Raw genomic sequence first — 24,102 nt, 5'->3', positions numbered from 1 at the left:
TATGCCAGCTCCCTCCCACACGGGCCTGGGTTTAACGGTGGCTTCGTTTCTCTCCTGATGGCCACAGCTTCTGCTCGGCTGCTTTTTCCAGAGATTACAGTTCTTGCCAAGTAACTAGTCTTTTTCCCTTTCCCCTTCAGGCCTGGGGTGAATATTGCTCCCAGCTGCTACCCCAGCGTGCTTCACCATCCCTTGTCACGTTTCCTGGGGGCCCTGCCACTTGACTTGAGGATGGAACAAACATTTCCCTCTCTTCCCCCAAGATGCCATGTGTGTGTGTGCGTGTGTGCGTGTATGTGTGCGTGTGTGTGTGTGTTAGCAGGGAAAGGGATTATCCACAGCACGCCAGAAACAATCTCTCTAAACCAGTCATCTCCCCCGTGTTCAAGTCCTTCCACATGGATGTTGGCCTAAGGGTCACAAAACCAGATTTCATATTATCCAGCCTACCAGATTTCATATTATCCAGCCTTAAGAGGAATGAAAGTCTGACACGCACTACAACACGGATGAACCTTGAAGACATTATGTCAAGTGATGTAAGCCAGACACAAAAGGACAAATGTTGGATGGTCCACTTATGTGAGCTTTCTAGAGTAATCAAATTCATAGAAACCGAGAGTGGAGTGGTGGTCAAGGTTGGGGGTGCTTGGGAATTTGAGGGAGCAGTGGGGGAGTTACTGTTCAGGAAGTTTCAGCTTAGGAAGAGGAGAATAATTCTTGAAGTTGGTTTCCCAACAGTGTGAACGTACTTAATGCCACTGCACTGTGCACTTAAAAATGGTTAAGATGGTAAATTTTAACAGATTTCTGCCCTTTCTTCTGCAAGTCCTGCTTGGGTATCGTAGCAAGTAGTTTCAGCCCATGACAGTAACTGCCCCCTAACGTCTGGGGACACAACAGGACCCTGCCTGTTGTGAAGTGTGGTCCCTGCACCCCCTTTCTCCACAACTTGTGTTGTGGGCATGGGGGCTCTGCAGACAGTATTTCTTCCTTGCCAAGTGGCTCTGCACACAGGGCACACCACACCAAAGTGAGTCCGGTAGGTGAGAGGAAGGAGGGGGGACCAGCCCCCTTCTGGTTGCTTCCTGTTCCTGCCAGTGTAACCTGGCAACAGTCCTGCACCCCACAGCACCATTTGCTTCTGGGAGCAATCAGTTCCCAGTTCTTTTCCACTCTCCCAGCACCAGCCCTTTGCCTACCCCTGAGAGATACCTCCAAGCCGGGCAGCACTCCTGCCCAGAGATCTGTTCCCAGCCCCTCAGGGCCCCCCGTGTGAGCTCTCAAGGTAACAGCACTAGCTAGCCAGCACCCTCTTCCCAGAGTCTGGGTCCTAACTCCATGGGTCTTCTCTGAGTTTCTGAGGTCTGGTTCCCAGCTCCAGGGGCCCCTCCTCTAAGCTTCTAGGTTCTGAAAAGCCCATTCTCTTCTCTTGGGTCCCCCAGCACAGGATGACAATTCCTACCTTACTTGTTCCCTCTATGACTTTCAGTCCTCTAATACCTGTTTAACCAACTCCTCATATTAAATTCCCTCTGTTAACATAACTAGTGGGGTTTCCGTTTTCCTGATGGGATGTTGACTAATACTGCTGTATTCCTGCACTTCCGTGCAAGAAATGAAAACAAGAAACTGTTTCATTTCAACCACCTGCTATAGTTGTTTATTGCCTGTCTGCTTTAACTGGTTTGTAAACACCATGGAACCAGGTGTTTTTGGTTCACTGACCTATACACCCAGCACTGTGAACACAGCCTGGCATACAGCAGGCACCCATATCATCTTAATTGGGTAAATGAATAGGAAATATTTAATTTGAACATAAAAAACCAAAATAAGTCATGAAAATGTGCTTACAATATATAAAAGTTATAACCACGTGTAAATATATCCAAGGGGAAAATATGTAGCTGAAGTTTGCAAAGCTCTCTTTCTGAAATTCTTAGCAATATCCATCTTGTGCTTTTCCCCCCATTTTCTTGTTTAATAATTTTAGTCAGTGGGGGTTTCTTCATATTTTTCTTGTTCATTAGGGCATGTTATCCGTAAGTAGTCAGTCAGTGTGATATTTCAATTTATAATAAGAAATATATATTTGGTCTTCCTCCACTGTTCCTGGCACAGAGCTCCTAAAACCCTTATCATTTCCTATATGAGAGCCACAGGGGCATCTTTTGTTATAGTATTTAGTTTTTTCTGAGTTCCTGAAACAGCTCCAAGAGCATAAAGGCGAAATGAGTGTCTTCTGTTATTAATAAATAACCAGCCCCTTTCAACCACACCTGAGTTTCTGTTACTGAGGTGACCTTTGGAAAGCCCCTAAGGAAGGGGCTGGTTGCCAGGGGAACCAACCACGTGATTGGAGGGTTGGACCTACAGGCCTATCCCCCAGATCTCCAGAGAGTTCAGACACCAAGGGCCAAGGATTTAAATCAATAATTCCTTCATTAAAAACCCAAAAGGATAGGATTTGGAGAGCTTCCATGTTGGTGGACAAGAACATATCCACATGTCAGGAGGGTGTCACACCTCAGACTCCAAGGGGGCAGAAGCTTGGGGCCTTGAAAGGTCCAGACCTTGCCCTACACATCTCTTCCATCTGGTTCATTCCTGAGTTATACCTTTTAAAAACAAGCCAGTAACCTAGTAAGTAAAATATTTTCCTGAGTTCTGTGAGCTTCTCTAACAAATTAATCTAATCTGAGTAGGGGGTCATGGGAACCCCCGATTTATTAACCAGTCAGTCAGAGCACAGGTGACAACCTGGACTTACCATTGGCATCTGATGTGTGTGTGTGTGGCAGGAGGGTAGCAATCTTGTGGGACTGAGCCCTCGACTTGTGGTGTCCAAGTCTATCTCCAGGTGGATGATGTCAGGATTGAGTTAAATTGTAGGACACTCGGCTGGTGTGGCAGAACTGTCAGACATCTGGGAAACCTCCACATCTGGGGACCAGAAGTGAAGCAGTGTGAGAGTAGGGAAGACAAACACGAGTGTGTTCTTCCTTTACATTCATTCAATCAATAAAATACACAGCTTAAAAATCAAAACACCAATACGTTACATTTCACAAATAAAACTTCAAAAGGAGAACTCGGGGCATTTTGATGTGATGAAAAAACACTGTATCGGGAGATGACGTAGGCCCAGGTCGTCCCTGGCCATGTGACCTTGGGCAAGTCTCTTCGCTTTTCTTGGTATCTGTGACTTCAACTTAGACATAAGGAAGTAGAGATCATGTCTAAAGTGGCCATCCTCTCTGAAGACTCTGATTCTTCAAATAGAAATGTACTTTCACACCCCAAGAGCACAGGATAACGTTCAAGCATCGAGAGGCTATCCCAGACTCGAATGTCTTTTTATCACAGTCCCCAAACCTATCACTACACCCAGACTGAGCCTGGGAAAGTGTGAAGGGACTGACAGTCAAATAAAAAGTTTTGGTGCCAATTCCTACTTCCAGGTCCAAATGAAATGATAATTTTCTGTAGCTAACACTTTTTAAACTTGGCTGGATATTTTTAAGACCCTAGCGGAGCAGTGTTAATATTGACATGAAACATCTAACACATTGGAATACATTGCAAAGCTCAAAGAAGACCAACCAGGTCAGGGCAGTGAACTCTTCTCTTTCCGTGACATCTAAACATGTCAGACAGCCCAGAAGACATCAGCCCGAGATCTGACCAATGCAGCACAGGCTCACAGCAAAAAGCCCTGCACCCACGGAGCCATGAGAATACACTGGAATAATAGTCCTCAGAAAGAACTGGAATAATGGTCCACAGAAAGAACTGAAATAATAGTCCATGGAAGGAACTGGAATAATGGTCCACAGAATGAACTGGAATAATAGTCCATGGAAGGAACTGGAATAATGGTCCACAGAATGAACTGGAATAATGGTCCACGGAGGGAACTGGAATAATAGTCCACAGAAGGAACTGGACTGGAGGAATCAGGCTCCCCAACTCCAGACTATACTAAAAAGCTACAGTAATCAAGACAGTATGGTGCTGTCACAAAAACAGAAATATAGATCAATGGTACAGGATAGAAAGCCCAGAGGTAAACCCACACACCTATGATCACCTAGTCTATGACAAAGGAGGCAAGAACATACAGTGGAGAAAAGACAGCCTCTTCAATAAGTGGTGCTGGGCAAACTGGACAGCTACATGTAAAAGAATGAAATTAGAACACTCTCTAACACCATACACAAAAATAAACTCAAAATGGATTAGAGACCTAAATGTAAGACTGGACACTATAAAACTCTTAGAGGAAAGCATAGGAAAAACACTCTTTAACATAAATGACAGCAAGATCTTTTATGAACCACCTCCTAGAGTAATGAAAATAAAAACAAAAATAAGCAAATGGGACCTAATTAAACTTAAAAGCTTTTGCACAGCAAAGAAAACCATAAACAAAACAAAAAGACAACCCTCAGAATGGGAGAAAATATTTGCAAACAAAGCAACAGATGAAGAATTAATCTCCAAAATATACAAACAGCTCATGCAGCTCAGTATCAAAAAAAACAAACAACCCAATCAAAAAATGGGCAGAAGACCTAAATAGACATTTCACCAAAGAAGACTTACAGATGGCCAAGAGGCACATGAAAAGATGCTCAACATCACTAAATTACTAGAAAAATGCAAATCAAAACTACAATGAGGTATCACCTCACACCAGTTAGAATGGGCATCATCAGAAAATCTACAAACAACAAATGCTGGAGAGGGTGTGGAGAAAAGGGAACCCTCTTGCACTGTTGGTGGGAATGTAAATTGATACAGCCACTGGGGAGAACAGTATGGAGGTTCCTTAAAAAACTAAAAATAGAGCTACCGTATGACCCAGCCATCCCACTACTGGGCATACACCCTGAGAAAACCATAATTGAAAAAGTCACATGTACCCCAGTGTTCATTGCAGCACTATTTACGATAGCCAGGAGATGGAAACAACCTAAATGTCCATCGACAGATGAATGGATAAAGAAGATGTGGTACAATGGAATGTTACTCAGCCATAAAATGGAATGAAATTGGGTCATTTGTAGAGACGTGGATGGACCAAGAGACTGTCATACAGAGTGAAGTAAGTCAGAAAGAGAAAAACAAATATTGTATATTAACACATATATGTGGAATCTAGAGAAATGGTACAGATGAACCTGTTTGTAGGGCAGGAACAGAAACTCAGATGTAGAGAACGGACGTGTGTGGACACAAGGTGGGAAGGGAAGGTGGGATGAACTGGGAGATTAGGTTTGACATAAATACACTACCATGTGTAAAATAGATAGCTAGTGGGAACCTGCTGTATAGCACAGAGAGCCCAGCTCAGTGCTCTGTGATGGCCTAGATGGGTGGAATGGGGAGGGGGGAGGGAGGTCCAAGAGGGAGGGGTTGTATGTATACATATAGCTGATTCACTTCATTGTACAGCAGAAACTAACACAACATCATAAAGCAATTATACTCCAATAAAAAAATAAAAACAAAATAAAAAAAAAGAAGGAACTGGAATAATGGTACAATACAAAGTAGAGTACAACTGCTATAACCATTCTCTCTGTACTGTTCTGTGTGATGGAGAATACAGTATAAAAGTCAGTCCAATGCTACTTTAGAAATAGTGCAAACAGAGGAAAAACAGGCTTACGTAAAAGACATCACAGAGTCAAAAGTTCAAGGACAGTGAAAGAACAGACTGGTCTGTTTAACGATAGCACATGTCTACAAAAGGGAACAGAGTAAATTTGTTGTTTTCATACAATTTTGTTCACAGAAGTAAAATACAATGTGTGTATACAAAATATATATAAGTAAGAAAATATGGTTTTCTTACCTGGAAGAAGACTAAGTAGTATTGGAGGGGGCCCCAGGAAGGGGCTAAAAAGGAATGCTTACGATCAGTGAGGGAGCCTAGGATCTCAAGGAATTCTCTCTCTCTCTCTCTCTCTCTCTCTCTCTCTCTCTTTCTCTGTATGTATGTGTGTGTGTGTTTATATATAAATGACACAAAACAGGAAAGTAGACTCACAAGCCTGTGTGAGCACAGAAGTAGGCAGCTCCGCCTCAGAGCCCAGGATGGAAGCCGGGCTGTAACCACGAGAGGGAGGGACTCTGGTTTTCCTAAGTGTGTGAGGAGGAGATGCCTCTGTGACGACTTCTGAAGGACTGCGGATCGGTTGCTTCTCTCTGTGACGCTGCTTAGGCCAGGCCAGGGTAGTTAATACAGGGCATCTTTTCTGTTCATCACACCTGAGCTCCTCTCGTAATTAACCGACATTGTTCAATTGCATAAAGCCTATCCGGAGAGGTGGAGGTGCCCTGCTGGTGCCGCCTGTGAGCGCCTCAGAGTCGAACCCCCTGGGCTGCCTGTGCGCCTCATCCCGAGGACCGGTCCCTCCTGGGGGGGCAGCTGGACACCCAGCCCACGTGGACTCCAGCTCGAACCTCGCAACATCACTAGGATTCCTCTTACCCTGACTGCATTCTGTAAACATTCAGACCTCAGATTAGAGAACATGAAGAGATTCTGGTAATTAATTAAAAGAGCCATGGTAGCTCCTTAAGACAAATAAATCAGAAATTACTAAAGGATCAATGTTTGTTTATGAAAGGAAAATTCTTCTTTTCCAGCAATTCCAAAGAGCAAACCCATGGCTTTCTAGATTAAAGGAACAGAAATCAGGAAGCTCTGCCCGCTTTGTTCCCCTTCTGACCTCATCCTTATCGAACAGGCCACGTCCCAGGAAGGGCATGTAATTCTGCAGACCTTTATAGTCCCTTAGCATGTATGTCTTCTGTGATCTGGGTAGCATCTCATTTAAAATAGAAAATCATCTATGGTGTTGTCCCTTTTTAGAAACCATATCACAAAGTCCTTCAGCCTGTGCAGCGACCGTGGTAAACTAAACTTGTAACAGTGCTTCAGAAGAAATTCATAATCTGTTAATAGCTTAGTCCCAGTTATTGCTTTCCTATGGACAATCACTATACAGTATAAAGACAATGTTCTAAAAATGTATTTAGTACTGGTCTGGCTTTCTAAGTTGATTAGTGATTGTTATTCTACTGTGGGAATGACAGCTTCCATTCTTAACAAGAAAAATTTAAAATTCAGAATTTGCCTTCCCTAGAAATTATCAATTTTAAATAGCTGCTTTAATTAGAAAGGATACATACACTTAGGTATAGTGTGTTAGGGGCAAAAACTTAAGAAATAATCGAAATGATGTGGGCTTGAGTTGGTCAAATGCCAACAGAGAAAGTCATTTTAATGTCAGCTGTACTACAAGAAAAACCTCTGAGGTGAGCAAATACTTGTCATTGTCCCTCTGACTTCCCTGTGTTCTGCTGAGGTTCAGTCTTTGTGTGGAAGCGATAGGGTGGGACAGGAGTAAAGAACATGGTTTTGAAGCCCTAAATTCCTGCACTCTCTCATCCCCTCATGGAACACGTTTGTTCCTAAAGCCTTGGACGGTTTTTTACTTGTGCTTTTGCCCAACACACTAGTGTTTAATTTAACTGGTGGAAGATTTCGGGGCCCTGTACGTATCTTTAGATGATCATTTCAGAGAGAAAACAAATACAGGAATTGATTTACCTTGTGCCCTACAGTTAAGCAGCGTTTGCACACAAAATCTACAGAAGATTTCTGCTTCTCAATCCAATTTTTTGTGTACTGTGAAAAAATTTATTGTCATGCCACCTGGATTTTGTTACTTACACTTCCCATACCTCAGGAGTATTAACCATTGGTGCTTGTACTGACGATGATGCTCCCTAATCCTAAAATGCCTTTGGATTATAATCTCATCATGTACAATTTGAAAGGGACAATTAAAAATGTAAACGAGATGACGCTGTAACCTCTATGTTTTGCTCCTCTGATCTGGAGGAATGAGGCCGTTATTCCCCCGCCCTCCCCCCACCCCTCCCCCCGCCCCTGCGCCTCCCCAGGGGCCAACTCCCAGGCAGACAGGCTCCACTCATTCCCAACTGATGGCTTGTTCTAGGAGCCAGAGTGCTTTCCAACCTCCCGCCGCATCTTGCTTCTACTCTGGGAGGGTGGGTGGTATTAGCATGTGCCATCCAGCTCCTGTACTAGTCTGGGAAGCCCTGTGCTAAATAGACAGGTACTGAACTCAAAATTTAGACCGATTTTAATAAAAACCTAGGTCACATAATTGAACATTAGAAATAGCGGAGGTTGACCCTTTTCATTACCAAGGTACTGTTTATTTTAATCACTTTCAGGGAAATCTTTCTAACATATACCACAAACTTTTTATGTAGATGTGGCTTCTTTTTTTTTGGCCACGCCTCACGACTTGCAGGATTTTAGTTTCCCAACCAGGGATTGAACCTGCGCCCTCAGCAGTGAAAGCACAGAGTCCTAACCACTGCACCACCAGGGAATTCCCTTATGTCTTTCTAAAGAGCCTATATAACACATTTTTTAAATTGATAACATAGGAGTTAATTATGGCAAAGTATTATAGAGCAGCGATGCTCTCCAGAGCCTAACAGAGTGTCTGCATTTACGCTAAGTGGCACTAGGTTTTGAATGCATCTTGACTGTTTCTCTGCCCTACCCTTCTGTGGGCAGTCACTTTTCACTCTGTCTCTCTCTTCTCCCTTGTAATTTGCTGCTCTTCGTTGGCTTGGGGCTTAAAAGAGATCAGACAACTAAATCTGTTGGAAGCCTACCTAAAAAATGGAGAAAAAGACATTCGGGTCATTAGAGGGGTCATCTTTGGATGAACCAGTTTGGTGACATCTGTACTGATGGCTCTCAGGCTGTGTTGGTTCTGGGTCATGATCTGGAGGCTGGAAAAGGCTTGCTGGACCTGTGGCCTCCTGCTAAATCCTCGGGTGCTGGCCCTCTGATTGTCAGCCTTTGGTTTTTCAGGCAGAGCTCCCTGACCTCAGCTCCCTGCTGTGTGCTCGCATCAGTGCTGATTCTGTTTCATTTCTACTGAGCTCCTTCCTGATAGCTCAGATCTCGTAATTCTCTCCATTGTCTATAGCAGTCCACACTTCTGAAAACCAACCAGTGCAGTAGCGGGGTTGGAACGTTTACCTCACACACCTGAGGCTTTCAATTCAAAGTAAGTGCCACAGTTATGAAAGCTGCATAGAAGGAGGAATTATGCCAGGTGAAAAAAAAAAGTGGTCTAATTTGCAGGCAGCTTGCATTGTATTTTATAAGAATATGTTTGACATTTTAAGCTTTCCTGTGGCAGTAAATTGTACTTCTCCTAGCAGCAAGAGTTATTAAGTCTGTGCCCAGAATAAACCAGACTGTTTTGGAAAGTTTAATTTTTTCAGTTTTCATACTCCACTTTATGACAGTGTTTGTTTCTTCAGCAATAAGCCTATAAGGATACACTGTCTATTATGTCTAATTTAAAACTGTAAATACCACTTTTTAACCTTCACAGAGTTTCATCATAATCTACTTTAAAAAACAAGTTAAATACAGTTTGATTCTAAATTAAAAATTAAATAAGACAATTGGGATTGACATATATACACTAATATGTATAAAATAGATAACTAATAAGAACCTGCTGTATAAAATCCAAAAAAAAATAAATAAGACAAAAGATTTAACATAAAGCACCTATGGCAAGATGGAAATATTTCTTGGTGATGATTATAGAACACTTAATGGAATCCAGGAAGCCATCTTCATGGACTGAGTGTTTGCATCTCCCCCAGAATTCATATGTTGAAGCTCTAACCCTCAGTGTGGCTGTATTTGGAAATGGGCCTATAAGGAGGTAATTTAAGATTAAATGAAGTCATAAGGGTAGGGGCCTGATCTGACAGGATTAATGTCCTTATAAGAGACACCAGAGGGCTCTCTCTCTCCATGTGCACACAGAGGAAAGGTCATGTGAGGACACAGTGAGAAGGTGGCCATCTGTAAGCCAGGACGAAGAGGGCTCTCACCAGAAACCAGACAGGCTAAAACCTTGTGCTGGAACTTCTAGCCTCCAGAACTTGTGAGAAAACAAATTGCTGTTGTTTAAGCCACCCAGTCTACGGTACTTGGTCATGGCACCCATGCTGACGAAGACCCCATCTATTTTGTGATAAGCACAGTTATTTTACCAAGAAAGGTGATGCTATGTCATCAACTGTAAGATGTACCCCAATTCCAATGATGTGGAAATGTGAAATATTAAAAAATAAGGATGAAATACAATGTTTTTGATAAATAGTTTTTAAATAACAACAAAAATAGGACAATACTGACTTGAGTTTTTACAAGTAGCTTTCTCCTTAGAAAGGGCCAGTCAATAGTCTGCTTCGATCACCAGACCTTTGTTTGATGGCCTCCTAAATTGTTAGAAAATGAGAAGTTGCACAGCTCATGCATGAGAAAACTAAAGTCAAATATGGGCAAATAGATATAAACACAAAGCTTTCACTTTTATTGTTTACATTGGGAACCTAACTCAGTTTCCCCAGAAAGCCTGAGATAGTGACAAAACGATGCCTTATCAGGCTGACTCTGTTCCTACTTCATTAAGAAAATGTGAATTTCTTCCGTTTCCCTCTTACTACCCCACAGCCTTGTACATCCCTTTTGTTTCTGAACCATCAGACTCCTGTCAAGGCTGGCCCCTCTCCTCCATTGACCCCACCTTTCCTGGGACAATAGCCTCTTCTTTCCGTCCCAGCGTTAGGCTCTTGGCCCACGGCCTCCTCTCCTCAGCCAGCAGAGACACAGAGCTTAAACAGAAACAGAAAACCACGCACAAAGCCAGCCATTCCCAGACCCTACTGCTGCCCTCAAGCTTTACACTCCTCTTCCTTTTCAAGAGGGGTCCGTGAGCCCCGCCGCCTTCCTCGTCCTTCATTCTCCTCTCAACCCACTGCAGCCTGGCTGCCATGTGACACACTCTATCACAAAGGTCTCTCGGGTTCTCCTGCCCACACCACCCTGGAGAAAAACTACAGTTGAATTCCACAGGATGGTCATTTTGCTGGCACCTCTGGGACTGACCATTAGCACGTGGACCAGAATGTAGCCTTTCTGAAGCCACTGGTCATCCAGCAGTCAAGAAGCCTCAGACAGCTAACGTGCTGCTCAAGCGAAGGATTCAGGATGCTGAGGAAGGCTTGAAGGGAAATGGTTGCAGGATATAAGGGCGGAGAGGGAAGAATGTGATGCGGCATGGTCAGGCCGAGGAAAATACCAGCTGTGTGTGGACTGAGGTTCAAGCTTTGTGGCACAGTAAGTGAAAATCATGCCATTGGTGTCACTTATAAATACTTGAGAGCCAACAAGTAAATAAAACTATATAGTTAGTTTCTGAAGGACTAGAATCCACCTGTACTGATTCTAGAAGCCCAGAGGTCCACCATGCCACACTGCAGTCTAGTTCAAATAAACAGATCCATGATCTAACTAAAGTAGTCACAACTTTAACTAAATTAGTTGGTATACAAAGTATTCAAAAACTTGAATAAATGTTTTAATGGTTACTATTACCTGTAATAAAAATTTCCATGTCAAAATATATCATATAGGGCATTCCTGGTGGCGCAGTGGTTGAGAGTCCGCCTGCCGATGCAGGGGACGCGGGTTCGTGCCCCGGTCCGGGAAGATCCCACATGCCGCGGAGCGGCTGGGCCTGTGAGCCATGGCCACTGAGCCTGCGCGTCCAGAGCCTGTGCTCCGCAACAGGAGAGGCCACAACAGTGAGACGCCCACGTACCACACACACACACACACACACACAAAAAATATATATATATATATGTGTATATATATATATATATACACATATATATATATATATATCGTATAGTTTTCCTCCATTTTTAAAAAATATTCAATTATTCTTCAATTTCCTGTTTTAAAGGACGAATCATAATACACAGAGCACTGGGAATCACTCAAAACACCAAACAATGTGGTTAAAAGTCTGCTACTTGACAGTTGAGTCAACAGGGCATGTCTTGCCTATAGCACAGTCATCTGCTTTTAACAGCACAAGTGGTGGGATTTCTAGTAGCTTCTGCTTTTCAAACATTCACTATCATCCTAAAGTGGTATGTTATACATAAAACCGTCAGTGTATACCAAAATATATCATCCTAATGAAAATAAAAAGCTTCTGAATGCACATATTGCCAATGCATCTCAAGAGGCCTAAATTTTAACAAGTAGAATAGACAAATGATCAGTTAAAAGATCATAAATTACTTTAAAAATGTCTGGCTCAACATTCCCCTTGCAGGTTTCTACGTCTACTGCATAAATATAGGTGTGCACCTGTGTCTATATAGCTTTTTTTAAGGGAATGGCGGATGGTCTGGCCCAATTTTTCATGGTCACATAGGAGCTACAACATTCTTCTCTAGCAAAACAAGAAAAGGTAGGTCTGCATTTCTGGCAACTTGTTGCAAAGCCTCAAGAGCTTCCTGCAGAGAAAAGCCAGGCTGGAGAATCTGGGCAGTGTCTGCAGTAGGAAAAATTAATGGTAGAAGGTTGGAGAGCCTCGATAATGAAGGTTTTTTCTTTCTTTTTTTTTTTTCTTCAAGAAACCACTTAAAATTTTATTCTTTAATTAGCAACTTTGGGGAGGGAAAGGACATCAGGACTTAAAGGCAGAGGCAGAGACCTGAAACCAGCTGGGTTTTCCTTGTTAGGCTGGAGCAGAGTTTAAACCCGGGCAGATCCCCTCCAGCTCTGGGCTCTGGTTGCAGCCTCCTCTCTACATCCTGGTCCCCGGTTGGTTTGGTTGCAAACTGGCTTCACTTCATCCGAGGCTTAAGCCTTACAGCTTCAAGACTGACATTTTCTCTGGTTTCAGGCCTGTCACTGGATTCTCTGGGCTCTGATCCAAGTCTTTAACCCATGTGCAACTGGATGGCAAGCAGTAGTTTGCTCGGAAGTCTGATTGGGTACATCTTCCTCACCTCCTAAGAGCTTGGGTGAAGTTTCTCTGCCTAAGGTAAGTGCAGCTTGTGAAATGTTTCAGCTGGGACTAGAATGACAGAACTGCTGTTGTTTATGAATCTCCCTGAGTTGCAGCCATGTTCCCTACCACCTGACATGCCATCACCTGGACCCCTGAAGTTAACATTTTCTACTCTAGCACATGAAGTGCCTATTAAGTTTTTTAAAATATGTAGGTAATTTTAAAATTAACATCTTGCATTGATGTGGAACATTGGTTACAACTGATGAACTAATATTGGTACATTATTATTCATAAATGTTCATAGTATATAGTAGAGTTCATAATTTGTACCATACAGTTTTATGGGTTTTGCCAAATGCAAAATGTCACGTATCCACAATTACCCACATACCATGCAGAATAGTTTCACTGCCCTAAAAATCTCCTGTGTCCACTTATTGATCTCCTCTCCCCCACCCCCAAAACCCCTGGCAACCACTGATCTTTTTACTGTCTCTGAAGTTTTGCCTATCCAGATGTCATATAATTGGAATTATACAGTATTTAGCCTTTTCAGACTGATTTATTGACTTAGCAGTTATGCACTTAAGGTTCCTCCATGTCTTCCTGTGGCTCCATAGATATTTTCATCACGGAATAATATTCCATTGTATGGACAGACAGTTTATCCATTCACCTACTGAAGGACATCTTGGTTATTTGCAAATTTGGGATGTTTGTGTTGTAAACATGCACGTGCAGGTTTTTGTGTGGATTTGCCTGTTAATTTTTCAGTGCTCGCCAATACAAGTGTGGTCTAACGAGAGCAGACTTGTGAACGCTGTTCATTTTCAGCACCCATAAGATACTCACTTTGGGTCTGCTTTTCTCAACATCCTTAACACCTGTTGGGCTCTCAGCTGTCATCTCTGGCTGGCAGATAACTTCTACAGATGTATTTTCTGAAGCTCGGTTACCACTAATTACCAAAAGTTTATTAAGTTTCTTCAAGGCTGCTGTTCGAGATGAACGAGATTCCTTTGTTGACTCCACAGAAGGTTGGTATCTGCCATTGAGATTTAAAGAGAGGGAGCAGTTCCCATCCAGCAAATGCAGCAATTCCTTATTTGTTGCAGATATGTCAGTGTAACTTTCCAGGGCTATAAATCTGTAATGGGAATAAAATTACCTAAAATTTCAAATGAAGGGTCATATTTTAATGCATCTATTTCCATAAAGGGATTATCTAAGTTTGGGGTGCACCAGTGTTCTTGACTTTGATATCTACTTCCACAGCCAAAGGAAGAATATTTTTCTCTGTACGTGGAAGGTCCACAGCCAATGACTGTAGCCCATCTCCTTTTATCTCAGCTTCCAAGCGAACAGATGGTTGTTGGTTCTGTTGCCTGTTTCCAGGAAGTTCACGGTCCCCTGTGTTATGTTTTTGGTCACATGGACCAATTCTGTTCGATCTCATGCTGTTGATCCCCTAGTTCTTTGTGCTGCTGGAGGCTATTCATGTGACTCCAACTCTGACATTCTAGATGCCAGGCCTTTTCACTTAGAGACATCTGTGGTCAATGCATTATGGTAGTTGTGACAGAAAAGCTAGCTTCCTTTTTTGTGTGAGGATGGAATTTGAGACCCTGGGTGTTTTTTTCAGCAGGCAGCTTGTTTAGATTATCTCAAATTCCTTTTTCTGATGAATTCTGCAGAGGCATAGCTGGACTTCAGCCTGACAGAGTATTATGCCGAAGAAGTATAACCAGAAAGGATCCTGAGAGGAAATAATGTTCTTTTTTCCCTCTATTTAACTTCATTTAAAAATCAATATGGTGGGTATATACCCCAAAGAATTGAAAGCAAGGGCTCGTAGAGAAATTTGCACACCCATGTTCACAGCAGCATTATTCACAATTGCCAAAGGCAGAAGCAACTCAAGTATCCATTTAGTAATGAATGGATAAACATAATGTGTATATACATACAGAAGAATACTATTCAGCTTTAAAAAGAAGTAAAACTTGGATACATGCTACAACATGGATGAACTTTGAGGACATTTTGCTAAGTGAAATAAGCCAGTCACAAAAGGACAAATACTGTGTGATTCCAGTAATATAATGTACCTAGAGTAGTCAAATTCATAGGGACAGGAAGTAGGAATGGTGGTTGCCAGGAGCTGGGAGGAGAGGTGAATGGGGAGTTATTGTTTAATAGGTATAATTTCAGCTTTGAAAAATGATGAATGTTCTGGAGATGAATGTTGGTGATGGTTGCACAACAGTATGAATGTACTTAATGCCACTGAACTATACACTTAAAATGGTTAAAATGGTAAGTTTTATGTTATGTATATTTTACCACAGTTTTAAAAAAATCAATATTGCAATTAAGGCAGTAATACAACACAACTAGCACCTTAATCTTGGGTGACTGTAAGTCCTGGTTTGCTGGGGCAGTCCCCACTTGTGCTTCTTTTCCCCAGGGCAATCATTAATACAGGCAGACCTTGAAGATATTGTGGGTTCGGTTCCAGACCACCGCAATACAGCAAATATTGCAATAAAGTGAATCACATGAATTTTTTGGTTTCCCAGTACAATAAAAGTTATGTTTGCGATATACTGCAGTCTATTAAGTGTGCAATAGCATTATATATTTTTAAAATGTACATACCTTAATTAGAAAATACTTTATTGCTAAAAAATGCCAACCATCATCTGAGCCTTCAGTGAGTCTTAATCTTTTTGCAATAGTAACATCAAAGATCACTGATCACACATCACCACAGCAAATATGATAATAATGAAAAAGTTTGAAATATTGTGAGAATTATCAAAATGTGACACAAAGACATAAAGTGAACAAATGCTGTTGGAGAAATGGCACTGACAGGCTTGCTCAATACAGGACTGCCACAAACCTTCAAACTGTAAAAAACACAAAACCTGCAAAGTGCAATAAAATGAAGTGCAATAAAACAAGGTCTGCCTGTAGCACCCTTTTCCCTCTCAGAAGTGTCCCAGGTTGAACAATAAGTCACATGATCACGCTGGATCTATTTCATAACTGCATGAATCATTGCACTGTCATCTTCATTGGCAAATGTCTTAACATTTAGAATGTGCCTGCATTTTCTAGAATTACTCTAATTACAAGCTCGATGTCCCGGAAAACATATCCGATCTTTTTTATTTTTATTTTTTAACTTAAAACAACACTCGTTTATTTGCTCACAGTTCTGTTGGTTAGACGTTTGGCATGACATGGCTGAGTCTTCTGCTCAGACTCTGACGAGACTGAAATCAAGATATCAGCCAGGCTGAGCTGTCATCTAGAGGCTCTGGCGTAAAATCTGCCTCCAAGCCAGTTCTTGGAATTGAATTAAATTTCTTGTGGTCATAGGATTGAAATCCTTGATCAGACTGAGGTCCCCCTTTCCTTACTTCCACCCTTAACATTTAAAAAAAATTATTGATTACTTGTTGAACGTTGACTAAATACCAAAAGCAGTCCTCTTTTCTTACAAACTCCTTACTTCTTTAAACACCAAACCCCTCTTTTTTTGGCTTTTTCTAAAAACTGAGGTAATGTTGGTTTATAACATTATATAAGTTTCATGTGTACAACATTATATTTTGACTTCTGTATACACTACAGTGTGCTCACCACCAAAAGTTTAGTTTCTGTCACTGTACAGTTGATCCTTTTACCCATTTTGCCCTCCTCCCACCCCATAACTACTGCTGTGTTCTCTGTATCCCTTTGTTTGTGTTCTTTTGGTTTGTTCGCTTATTTTGTTTTGTTCTATATTCCACATAAGAGTGAAATTATACGGTATTTGTCTTTCTCCATCTAACTTATTTCACTTACCATAATACCTTTAAGATCCATCCATGTTGTGGTAAATGGCAAGGTTTCATCTTTTTAGGGCTGAGTGATATTCCATGTGTACATAAACCACATCTTCTTTATCCATCCATCAATGGGCACTTTGTTTCCATATCTTGGCTATTGTAAATAATACTGTAGTGAACATGGGGCTGTATATATCTTTTTGAATTAGTGTTTTCGTGTCTTCAGATAAATATCCAGGAGTGGAATTGCTGGATCATATGGTAGTTCTATTCTTAATTTTCTGAGGAATCTTCAGATTGGTTGCACCAATTTACAGTCCCACCAAGAGAATATGAGGGCTCCCTTTTCTCCACATCCTTTCCAACACTTGTTATTTCTTGTCTTTTTGATAATAGCCATTCTAATGGGTGTGGAGTGATATCTCACTGTGGCTTTGATTTGCATGTCCCTAATGATTAGTGATGTTGGACATCTTTTCATGTGCCTGTTGGCCATCTGTATGTCTTCTCTGGGAAAATGTCTATTCAGCTCCTCTGCCCATGTTTTAATTGGGCTGTTTGGGTTTCTGTTGTTGAGTTGTATACGTTTTTCATATAGTTTAGATATTAACCCCTTATTGGATATATGATTTGCAAATATCTTCTCCCGTTTGGTAGGTTGTCTTTTCATTTTGTTAATGGTTTCCTTTTGCTGTGAAGAGGGTTTTTAGTTTGATGTAGTCCCATTTGTTTAATTTTTGATTGTGTTTCCCTTGCCTGAGGAGGCATATCCAGAAAGACATTGCTAAGACCAATGTCAAAGAGTGTACTGGTGTCAGGTCTTAAATTCAAGTGTTTAATCCATTTTGAATTGATATTTTTGTGTATGGTATAAGACAATAATCTAGTTTCATTCTCTTTCATGTGGCTGTCCAGTTTTTCCAAGACATTTATTGAAGAGACTATCCTTTCTCCTTGTGTGTTCTTTGCTCCTTTGCCATAAATTGTCCATACATGCGTGGGTTTATTTTTGGGCTCTCAATTCTGTTCCATTGATCTGTGTGTCTATTTTTCTGCCAATAACATGCTGTTTTGATTAGTATGGTTTTATAGTAGAATTTTATTTTATTTATTTATTTTTTAAATTTATTTATGTATTTTTGGCCGTGTTGGGTCTTTGTTGCTGTGCGCAGGCTTTCTCTAGTTGCGGCAAGCGGGGGATACTCTTCGTTGCTGTGCAGGGGCTTCTCATTGCAGTGGCTTCTCTTGTTGGGGAGCACGGGCTTCAGGAGTTGTGGGTCGTGGGCTCTAGAGCACAGGCTCAGTAGTTCTGGCGCAAGGGCTTAGTTGCTCCGCGTCATGTGGGATCTTCCCAGACCAGGGCTCAAACCCGTGTCCCCTGCATTGGCAGGCAGATTCTTAACCACTGCGCCACCAGGGAAGCCCTACAGTATAATTTTAAATCAGGGAGTATGACACCTCCAGCTTTGTTCTTTTTTCTCAGGATTGGCTATTTGGGGTCTTTTGTGGCTCCATATAAATTTTAGGATTTTTTGGCTCTATTTCTGTGAAAAATATTGTTGGAATTTTGGTAGGGATTGCACTTAATCTGTAGATGGCTTTAGGTAATATGAATGTTTTAACAATGTTAATTCTTCCAGTACATGAGCATGGAATATATTTCAATTTCTTTGTGTCTTCTTTGATTTCTTTCAAAAATGTCTTACAGTTTTTAGTGTACAGGTCTTTCACTTCCTTGGTTAAATTTATTCCTAGGTATATTATTCTTTTTGTTGTGATTGTAAATGGGATTGTTTTCTTAATTTCTCTTTCTGCTAGTTTGTTGTTAGTGTATAGAAATGCAACATATTTTTGTATATTGACTTCGTATCCTGCAACTTTACTTCTAATAATTATTTCTAGTAGTTTTTTGGTGAGGTCATTGGGATTTTCTATACATACAATCATGTCATCTGCAAATAGTGACAGTTCTTCCTTTCCAGTTTGTATACATTTTATTTCTTTTTCTTGTCTAATTGCTCTCCAGTACTATGTTGAGCAAGAGTGGTGAGTGTGGGCATCCTTGTACTGTTCCTGATCTTAGAGGGGTTAGCTTTCAGTTTTTCACTACTGAGTATGATGTTAGCTGTAGGTTTGTTATATAATGCCTTTTTATGTTGAGACAAGTGCTTTCTATACCCATTTTATTGAGAGTTTTTATCATAAATGGGTTTTGAATCTTGTCAAATGATTTTTATGCATCTATTGAGATTATTATATGGTTTTTGTCTTTCATGTTGTTAATGTGGTGTATCATGTTGAATGATTTGCCAATATTGAACCATCCTTGCATGGTAGGGTACCTTTAATGTATTGTTGTATTCTTTGGTAAAACTTTCTAGCTCTTGACAAGCTCACTTACTTTGATTTCTGTGGGTTAAAGGGAACAGATAAAAGACATGGTCCTAGATAGCTGCCTTTTTTTTTTCTCTCTCTCTGCTGACTTTTTGTTGTTTTCTTTAAAAAATATCAGTAGAGGGCTTCCCTGGTGGCGCAGTGGTTGGGAGTCCGCCTGCCAATGCAGGGGACACGGGTTCGTGCCCCAGTCCGGGAGGATCCCACGTGCCGCGGAGCGGCTGGGCCCGTGAGCCATGGCCGCTGGGCCTGCGTGTCCGGAGCCTGTGCTCCACGGCGGGAGAGGCTGCAGCAGTGAGAGGCCCACGTACCACCAAAAAAAAAATATATATATATATATATATATATATATCAGTAGATATTCTTTGAAGTCAGAAATATGTTTATGGTTCAATTAACTCCACCTTTCACCACACCATGAGAAAATACACCTCTTTCTCTGTAAGAAAGCCACTGTTCTCCATACTCATTATAAGAGTACCATATTACTATACCCCTTGATTGCTATCTCCCCCAGAGCATCAGTCTCCCAAAGGTAGAACCATATATCTTTAGCACCTAGTACCAATCCTGGTACAAAAAGGTGCTTAATATCCACTTCATAGTCAGTGAATAAACAAATCATTCAATGATGTTCAAATACTAGCCCTCAAATTTTGCTTTAAAAAATATACATGCTCATGCTCTCTCTATCCACATCCCCAATTCAATCAGGCACATCATCAATCTAACCAGAGAGTGATTTCAGATTTGGATGTTCTACTTTATAATACACTTGGCAAATCAAAAGATCATTTTGATTTTCAATCCATAAAAGGAGTTGTATCCTACAAAGCTGGATAAGGTTTAAGCTCCATATAGCTGAAGATAAGAACTCATCATGCTTGTAACCCACAGGGAGGAAAAATCCAGGTTTTTCTCTTGAATGTTTACTCAAATATGCATGAAAGAGAAAAACTGTGGGAGGGGAAAGAAGCTGGAATTAGGTCATTTGTGTGTTACTGCAACATAGAAAGATGAATACTACTTACTTTTCCCTGCAGTTAATCAGATTAAGGTTTGATTCAACCAGTTCCTTCCTGAGAATACACTTTAGGTGGGGTTTAGTTGGGGGCTCAGTATGGAAGAGAGCGGATTTGTCTTGAAGCTGCATTTACAGAGAAAGAGTACTGTTTTTATTTTGATATGTTTATTTTTGGTGTCTTGGGCGGAGTGGCTAAACTCTTGGTGTCACCACTGGACCCAAAAGAACATGCTATTCATATTATAGTGTGCCTTACCCCAGGCAACATTTGTAGTTCTGCATTTAAATGCTTTCATCACCTATCAGAGAAGATACCTGAATGAACTCTCATTTTCTGAAACATGAAAATCACTTAAAAATTATATATGTATTAGACTGACAAATTCACTAAATAACTCCATTTGCCTCAGGTACTTTTCTCTCATTTTCTATCTCCAAATATCAGAGGCAAATATAAAATGATTTCATTCAGTAATCAAGACTAATTCCTAGATGTGCTCAGATAATTTTTGAGTAAAAATAAATGATAATTTGTTACTTAGAAATTGTAAAGATCATATTTACTTTAGTAGTTTGAAAAAAAATCTGACAAGCTCTAGAGCATGAAATAAGTGATTAAAGTGAATTCAAGCATACTCTTTTTTAATCGCCAATTAACAGGACATTTCTATCTTTTTAATCCTTAAAAAAAGCACCATTAAAGTTCCAGAGCAAAGAAAGATTCAGTACAAACACAGATACACAGATAGTTCATCTAATGAAAGAACCAGCCTGCCAGGAGCTATTATTTCCATGATCAGACCTTGGTTCTTCCTTTGTATTGCTGTTCATTAAACGGATAGGCTATCTGGGACTTTGGTGGGGAGGACCTTTTAAAAATCATTTTCCCAATATTTTACTTTGATTATTAACCAAAACAAAGGAATATTATTTCACATTCAGATAGAACCACCATAGGCAGAGGTGGGCGCTTGGTAATTTTTAGTGATTTATTTGCTTGATGCTTTTTCCAGCAATTTTCCAGTAATGACTATAACATCCATCTGATTGAAATGCAGATTGGTTAGCAACTGGATCCTTTTTTGATTCTTACAATATGTCATGTACCTGCTTTGAATGAAATATTCTAGCTCTGATGAAATACGTTTTCGATAAGCGTTAGACATGGAGTGTCACTCAGCATTCATTCTGGTCTCCTTCAAGTGTGCCTTCCTCTATCTCTGAGGCTGGAAAGCCATAAACCACATTTCCCAGAGTCCCTTGCAGCTAGGGTTCTGGGCACAGCTTAGGTTCTGCCAGTGAGAGGAGCTGGATGAGAAGCCAGGTGTCTAAGGAAGATGTTTGCTAGCTTGTTTTTGACGTTGGTAACCATGTTCCGTTACTAGCTTCCTGGGTGGAGTGGCGCATTGTAGCAGCTTCTCTGATCACTGGAACACAGCTCAAAGAGTGTGCTCTTGATGTCAGCAGCTCAGGTGGTGGCTCTGAATCCCAGCCTCCAGACTTCGGCAATGATGGCCCTAGGGGTCCAGTTCAAAGATACCTGTTCTCTCTACCGTCCTCCCCAGCCAGGGAACCTGCACCATGTGCAGAGTCTCTGCAGGTGCTCTTCACTGGGCATTAAATGCTCTTCCTTCCCCAAAGACCTTCCTTCACGACCCCCTCCCTCCACAGGTCAAATTCCCCATCGCTGCCTTTGACATGTTTCTTGCATAGCACTTAGCACAGTTATAATGACAGGTTTACCTGTGTATCACCAGCAGACATGCTTCCAGGAGGGGTCAGGTCTGCTTTTCTTGCATTCTGAAGTCTTAGCATGGTGCCTTGGGGATGCTGAATGATTAAAACCTGCATGAATCATATTGCTGCTTCAGCCCCAAAGTCCAAATACTCCATTTCTAAATATATATAACTGTCCAGGGGAAAACTACGGACTATTATCATTTTATGAGGGCCACACTTCTGATGGCATTAAGAGAAACTAATTAATTAAAGGTTTAAATTTGATTTTAGAATTTCAATGGGTCATCTCCTTAGATCTCATTATTATCTCCAAAAACCACCACAGGTACCTTCTTTCACCTAGGTAAGCCAAAGGCCTGTGCATAGGGGAGAAGATGCAAGTTTCACAGTATGAGCCTCTAACTCCCAAAAAACACTGATTACTAAGAGTCTAGCGTACCCTATACTATATTCTATCAGAGTACTAAGTATACTAGGACAGTGGAATGAGCCACTCACCCAAATGTTCAATTCTACCATCAATTACACAGCAACCCCTCCGCAGCCCCTAGGAGATAATATTTAAGTCATAGTATTTCTCTTTGTTGTAAGACAGCTCACAATGTGCATTTTACCCCAAGTAAAATGCTCCATTTGCTCCTGACAGCCACCTTAATTAGGAAGTATCATTATTCCCATTTCACAGATGAGGAAATGGCTCAGAGCTGGGATTCAGTCCAGGTAATGGAGCTCAAACTCCAAGTGGTTAGAAGTTTCTCTGGATGGGAAGTGAGTGCCCAAAGTGAATGGTGTCACTCCTTTTGCATACATCTTAGCTAGAGGCCCGGGCTATGTACAGTCTGATGACATCAAGAGAAGAGAATCACACAGACTGAGGGACATTCAACTGGTCATTTTGCGCCACCATACTTTGAGCCTGACCAGCAACCAGCGACCAAGGTATGCCAAAATCAGCCTCCATATTTAGTTCCTTCCGTCTGCCCTTAAATAAATCACCAAGTGTCTTCATCCTTTCCTGCCACTCTCCTCAAAACCCTTCCTAATTTATCTACGAGTAAAAACATAAGATTGCACAGAGAAGTGCTGACAGCCTGATCGCAACAATTCATCATACCAAGGGCTAAATCATGGTGAGAGCTGACTCAGTTCCCATTTAAGATATAAGTCATTCATTACAATTACATTAATTCATTACAAGTGGAATGCATATAAGTATTCACATATCCACCTATCAGAAATACTGAAAGTATTAATACCTTCTTTACAGCCCTCTTAATCCCCAGTAGGATTTGGCTTTAGAAGATATCGCGATACATACACAGAGGTTTAAGATGTATTGGGAAGCCCCCCACCCCGCCCCTCCATTTTAATGCAGAGTTAACCATGAAGACCTAGCATTTTCCATTTCCCATCCCTCTGGTAAGTAAAATTTTACTAAAACCTTTGAACTACCTTGGTGCTCTTGCTATATTATGACAAACACACAGAAGGACAAATTATTTCCAAAGAACATCATTACAGTAATTGAATCTTTCTAGAAAAAGGATTTCTTTTGAATTAAGAGAAACGTCTGAAGACAGCTCCCCTCTCAAATCCTACCAAATGCATTAAGAAAGCAGTTCTCTGGAGCAGCTTCCTTAGTGAGGAGGTAATCCTTTTCAACCTGTCAGGGTCCACTTTAAAAGAAGTTACGGGCAGTCAGTGGCCATCAGGGAGTCACTTTCATTCTCTCCAAATGGTCTTCCCCTCTGAGCTACTCTAGGGCATCCCTCACCATCCCTGGAGAGTCCTTTATACTGCATTTTCAGCCGGCCATCAGGGGCAGAAGAACTTATAGTTCTCTCTTCCTAAACTTCAAAACAGATCAACCATTCATTAGTCAAGGATTCGCTATGCTGATGAGTCACGTGAATAATAAATAGTACTTCAGCCCCTGAAACAAGGGGTTAAAAGCCAACTGTTACCTGTATTATTGCTAATAACCTTAACCTCAAAATGATATAGTCACATTCTAGCTCTTTGCCCACAGGAAATGTTCAGTGTACACTTAAATGCATGCAGACCAACCCATAAAAAGCTTTACATGGAGGTGTTCACAACCTTACCCTCTTTCTACCTAAAGCATCCCATGCTTATA

At 41.1% G+C, this 24,102-nt stretch overlaps 1 long non-coding RNA gene across 1 annotated transcript in view; it reads left to right on the top strand.

Annotated features, from left to right (window-relative positions):
• Nucleotides 1-13,109, top strand: part of LOC308608318 — a 78,426-nt gene extending 65,317 nt beyond the window's left edge. Inside the window, exon 3 of the long non-coding RNA XR_014014140.1 lies at nucleotides 12,858-13,109. This is a non-coding gene — a long non-coding RNA (uncharacterized lncRNA). The remainder of the gene's footprint in view (nucleotides 1-12,857) is intronic.
• Nucleotides 13,110-24,102: the final 10,993 nt, after the last annotated feature.

This window comes from Mesoplodon bidens, assembly GCF_964165515.1.
Source record: "Mesoplodon bidens genome assembly, chromosome: 20".
Taxonomy (NCBI): Eukaryota; Metazoa; Chordata; class Mammalia; order Artiodactyla; family Ziphiidae; genus Mesoplodon; species Mesoplodon bidens.
Note: the sequence above shows the minus strand (reverse complement) of the source record. Positions and strands in the feature narration are given on the sequence as shown.